Source organism: Microtus oregoni, unplaced genomic scaffold (genome assembly GCF_018167655.1).
Source record: "Microtus oregoni isolate MIOR12 unplaced genomic scaffold, Mior012 000048F_ref0000485, whole genome shotgun sequence".
Lineage (NCBI taxonomy): Eukaryota > Metazoa > Chordata > Mammalia > Rodentia > Cricetidae > Microtus > Microtus oregoni.
The window spans coordinates 17,052,923-17,058,922 of record NW_024543222.1 but is presented as its reverse complement, the minus strand read 5'-3'; positions in this window follow the sequence as shown (position 1 = coordinate 17,058,922).

Here is a 6,000-nt window from a genome sequence, read left to right as displayed (position 1 = left end):
TGCTTCTTCTACTAGTGTACCAGGGAAGAAAGGTGGCTCCCACCTGTCATCTCAGCCCCCCAGAGGCTAAGACAGGAGGATTCCCACCAGCCTGAGGATTCTCAAGGCCAGCCTGAGCTACGTGGTGAGTTCCAGACTAAAGAACAGAGGAGGTAGGGGAGGTAGGGGAGGGAGGGAAGGGAGGGGGAAAAGGTGTGTGTGTGTCTGTGTGTGTGTGTGTGTGAGAGAGAGAGAGAGAGAGAGAGAGAGAGAGAGAGAGAGAGAGAGGAAACACAGAATAGCATGTGTTAGAGGCCTCTGCTAAGAGACCCAGCGAACAAGACAGCTTTCCTCGGGGTAGGAGTAGCGGTCCCTCTGCCTCTCTCTCTTCCTTCTGCTCTGGGACCGATGGCTCTGATTCATTGATTTGTGCAGTGACAATCCTGAGCCACCCTGGGTTGCTGGCCCAGATGTGAGCGCACACTCCTGCTTGGATTTATGAGACCCTAGACCTACAGAGCCCCATGACAGTGACTCACAGCAAATCCTAGAGACCTTTTGAACCCATAACCACTGCAGCAAAATTCCCCAGGGAGCTTTATAAGGATGTGGCCAGTCCTGGGACTCTGTTGAGCATCCTGCTGCCTCTGCTCAGCTAGCTCCCCTTCCAGGCCTGCAGCTCACCCCCAGGCCCTTCTCTCTTTCTCTAACTGCCTTCCTCCTGCCTTCCCCTTCCCGGATGGCCACGCTTGGCATCCCAGTTGGTGCTGCCCATCACCATCCTTCCTCCAACAAGCGCGGTCCCTGCGCTTTTCCTCTGATTCAGAACTGGCTTTCTGCCATCTGCCTCCTGGCTCCCGCTGGGTCCCCTCTAAACAGCAGACCCTCATCCACACCTGATTCTCTTCCTGCAGAGCTGCTTGGGGTCCCAAAGTAGATCCCACACCATGGAGTTCTCCCAGGGTCACATTGGAAGAACTACTGCCTGCCCTGTTCTTCCACCTGCCCCCTATCATCACCCAGACTCAGAAGCCACTTGGAATCCCAGCCTGCAGAGATCGTCCCCAGCTTCCTCACTGGACTGTGAACTTCAGGGCTACTATGCCCTGTCCTTCTACCACACTGACAAGGTGAGCACCGGGACACCTCACTGAAAGCCCCACATGTGTGTATCAGCCACGTGCTGCCCAAAGGTTCAGACAGGCTTAGAAACTCTCTCGAGTTTACCCAGGCAGGAACTGGCTCAGTGAGGATTTGAACCCAAGTCTGTAAGAAACCAGATGTCCTGGTCAGCTATAGCCCAGGCTGCATTTCGTACTTTGCATACAGTAAGAATGTTTGCAATAGTGAGCCCACCATTTGAAAGGGGAGTTTGAGGGGCTCACCACGGGAGTTGGCTTAAAATGAGGTGTGAGGATTCCTGGGGGTCCTGAGCACAGAGTTGAGGAAGGCCCCTCAAAGCCACACAGTTCTGATGGCTCCTCGGAGAAGCTCAAATTCACTCTTACGCTAGCCGGGTTCTGGGAGGTCGGGAGCTTGGGAGGGGGCTGCTGGGTTCCTGGTTCTGTTTCTGTATTCTCCCGGTCACTTCCGTTGCCTTGGTAATACCCTGACTAAAGAAAGGAGAGGAAAGGAAGAAAGGGTTTATTCCGTCTCACAGCTCAAGACGCAACCCGTCATGGTGGGGAAGTCGAGGCAGTGAGAGAGGGAAGGGATTGGTACCATGCTACCCACAGGCAGGAACAGAAGGTGATGTTTTCAGCTTCTTTTCTGCAATCCCAGGACAGCCTGTCATCCCCACCCACGGAATGGTGCCCTCCCATGTCAATTTACCTAACCGTCCCCAGACATTCTCAGGGGCTAACCTTAATCCTGACAACCCCTCACAGGTGTGCCTGGAGGCCTGCCTTCCAGGTGAGCCTAGATCCTCTCGGAGCTAATAATTACCAACAACCATTGCACAGTCTCAATGTGTGATCTAGACACAGAGCCCTCGGGACCAAGTATAAAAAAGGCTGGGGCGGGGGATGATAGGCTCAGAGCCCTCCAGAAACAGCAGCGGAATCCTAGAATGCCCCCTCCCTAGGCAGAGGCGGATAGGGAACCCCTCAAACAGCTCTCAGGCAGACACAGAGCAAGTCAGGAGGAGTGGATGGCAATGCTGGTGTTGACCGTGTCTGACCCACAAGGTCAGGGGGTGCTCACGGACTTCCAAATAGAGTTGGGGGCCTGTGTGGCGGATGGGGTAGCGTCTGTGAAATGGAGGGAGTCCACTGTTAGTATTGCTTTGCCTGCTCCCAGCGGCTGATAGGATAAACACGTTTTAAAAGGACTAGATGAACACATTAAAAATTGCCGTCATAACTCAAGAGTCGGCAAGCAAGCACTTGACTCCGCCTCTGTGACTCCATTCTGGCCACCTCGTCGCTCTGTCCTTGACACGTTACCCACTCTAAGGACTGATAATCGATGGCTGCTTCGTCAGACTCTGGGCTGAGTGGGAGAACTCTACCGGGACACTCCACCCTTGACAGACTGTGCTCAACACTCTGCTGGCGATTGTTAGAAACGGACCTGGGTTGGATCCCCAGAACCCACGATACAAAGTCAGGCATGGTGATGTCTTCCTGTAATCCCTGAGCTGGGGAGACAGAGACAGGTGGATCCCTGGGACTTGCTGGACAGCCAGAGTACTGTAAAATCCCTGGACAGCCGGTGTAGCCTGAGCAGTGAGCCCCAGGACTCAGGGAGAGAGACCTCATCTAAAACAAAACAAACAACAACAGCAAAAAGCCCCATGTGGATGGCTTTTAAGGAATGGCCCCCAGAGTTGGCCTCCAGTGCTCGTGCACACGTGCATGCACGCACACACACACACACACACACACACACACACACACACACACGCCATAGGGACTCAAGGCTTTCCATGTCTGAGGCTCCTTAGTCAGTGGCTGCTTCAAAACCATTGAGGAAGGGATATGGGAAGACATTGCTGAACTTGATGCCACCTCCTCCTCCTCTGGTTACACCCAGACATTTATGATAGAGAAATCTGTTATTGCCGTTCATCCTCAGACATGCTTTGTACTTTTTCTGTTTTAGAGACACCTGTCTGCCTGGTACTATTCCCGGTACTTTTTTTTTTTTTAGCCTGTGTGTGTGAAGATTCAAGTCATGTCTTTCAGCTCTGACACTGGAAGGGGACAACATCATGGGCTAAAATCCAGGACAGTCATCCAGCTCACCAGAGTTTCCCACGTCTTCTTCAACCTAGGCTCTTGTGGAAGGGTAGGGTTCAAGATTCTGCTGGCAACCCTATTTTTTATTCTGCGTATGCAAGCAGTGGTGAGGCCACAAGATCAGTGGAGGCCAATTTAACACCTTTATCAGGACCCTCCCATCGAATACCATTCTAGAGTCAGAATCTGACCTGGGCCTGTTGCAGATCTGGTGTGGTTCCGACTATCACCACCAGATGGCGCCCCCTAACTCACTGCTCCACAGCTTCTTAGCTAAAAAACGTTTCCGCACACCGGGAGTGTGCAGGTTTTCTTCCTCTTCTCACAGGAAGAAGTTGTACCTTCTACAGAGAGACCCTAGAGCAGAACCTTTTGCCCAGCGCAAGAGATGATCTGAAGGTATAAGAGCTAGAAAATTAACTATATTGGCATCCGAAAATGGGAGTTAGGTTCGGGGTTAAAATGACAGTCCAATGCCATTGTTTGAAAATAAGCCATAGAGTACAGCGTCCCACATTCCTGTAATGTCAGCGCTTGGGAGGCTGAGGCCGGAGGACCTCAAGCTCAAGAGTAGTGGAGGTTACACAGTAAGACTCGGACTCAGAAAACCAAGTGTTGGGGGGTGTAAGTCAGCAATGGTGATTACTGAACACTCAAAAAAGCCCTATGTTCTATCCCAGAACCAAAGGGGAGACGGCAAAGGAAATGTAGATACACACACTCAACACTAATAATGACCTCAGACTGAAGACACCAGGACCATATGTTCGTGTGTGTGTGTGTGTGTGTGTGTGTGCGCGCGCGCGGGCATGCATGCGTGTGAGCGTGCATGCTTTGGTATTTTTGTCCAGATAGAGGCTCTGCCATGCCGGGAACAGGTACACACAAGCAGTAGCATGTCTAAGAGTATTTGTTGGGCATACTCAAGCATATTGATGCCCTGAACCTATCTGTATTCTATTTTTGTGTGGCGCATGATCCATATATGTGGACTCTATGCAGGGACTCACAGGGTCCAAGGAGGAAGTCCTCGGCTGTGGACACTGGCGTGTGCACCCATGTCCTCTGTGGGCTCAAGCGGACCAGTTTCCTCTCCTCCCTGGATGGTCTGCTCTAATCACAAAGTCCTTCTAGGCTTTGGTTCTCTCTGTATGACGTCCCTCGAGCTCTGTCCCAGGCTAACCATGCCTTCGGGGAGATTGTTTATTTCCTCAATTAGAACAAGACAGACTCTGGGAAGCCACAAGCTGGAAACAGGCACATTCTTTGTCACTCTGACACTCAAGAAACCAAAAACCCCACGTGGGGTCTCAGCTGCCCTGACTCCTCTACCCTGAGGACTAAGGGTTCTCTTCAGTAAGACTCCACCAATCCTGCTCCCCAGGCTGCAAGATCTGATCTTCATTCTTTAAAAGACCCTGAATGCCTCTGTGTGTTTGTGTGTGTGTGTGTGTGTGTGTGTGTGTGTGTGTCTGTGTTCGCGTGTGCGCATGCGCGCGCGCGATGGGGTGTGTGTGTGTGTGTCCTCTGAATCTTTTTCTGCTTCTATGTGGGACTCCAAGAAGAAAGCCAGTTAATCAGAAACCCAAATATTTTACATCCCATCTCTTAGTCAATGCCATCTAACGTCTCTGGGCCTCCGATTTCACCAATGAATCTCCAACCGGCTGCGATTCCCGATTCCCACCACTCTGACGCCGCGAGCTCCGAGGCTCTCTGGTTAGTAGAAGCTTGGATGAGCACAGAAGCAGCCTGTGGAAGAAACGGAAGCTTGGTAGGATTAACTGTCTCCAGCCCTCCCAGGCTACTGCTGTTCCTAAGCTGCTGCTCTTCAGAGGACAGAGATGGAGAAGGCGTGGAGGCACCAGCCCCTCCCCACGTTCTGCTACTGTCCCCTCTCAGACAACAGAAGGCAGACAGGATTTCTACAATGCCCTTAGGCCGTGGCTCTCTAACAGGGGCCGCATATCAGACACTGTGTCTATCAGATACTTCTATTATGATTCATAATATAATTCATAATAGCAAAATTATAGTTATGAAGTAGTGACGGTAATAATTTTATGGTCGCAGGTCATTGCAACCTGGGGAACTGTATTAAAGGGTCACAGCATTAGGAAGGTTGAGAACCACTGTCCTGGAGCATCCGCCAAGCCCTCTGGGGCCAGCAGCGAGCCAGCAAACCTTGCCTAGTGTCACTGCTCTTTCAAATAGCTTTCACCTTATTCTTCCCCTTCGAGAACTGATAACCTAGGGATCTTCCGTTCGTTTTAAATTGCAAAGAATATTCTGTTTACCGAGTATTTTATTCATGTACAGGTCCCATTCAGCAGTTTTGATCTGGCTTTTTACGGGATAATAGAGTTGGGTGCAGAACGACCTACATCTGTAATGAGAGGTCCTGGCTCCATCCTTTTCAAAGGCTGTGACTTTATAACCAAGCTGCCTGAGCCTTGAGGCTTTATGTGCTTATCAGTAAACACGAGAGTCCTCGTCAGCCGTGCTCCCTTATGGTCAATGCCAAAAGCAAGTGAGTTATGTTGGGTTTGTAAATGTCACATCTATGCAAATGAGAGCCACTTGGGACAATTGAGAAAATGCTTGGTGAGACCCTCCCAGGGAAAGCCTGGGGAACAAGGTTAAGTTCCTGGACCTACAGTTTTCCCAGTGCTCAGTGGTGACTCCAGGAAGCAGGGAGACAGATGAGACCAGGGATTGCAATTTGAGATCTCTTCTCACAAGCTTTCTGTTCTGTTTTGTTTGCTTGTTGAGACAGGTT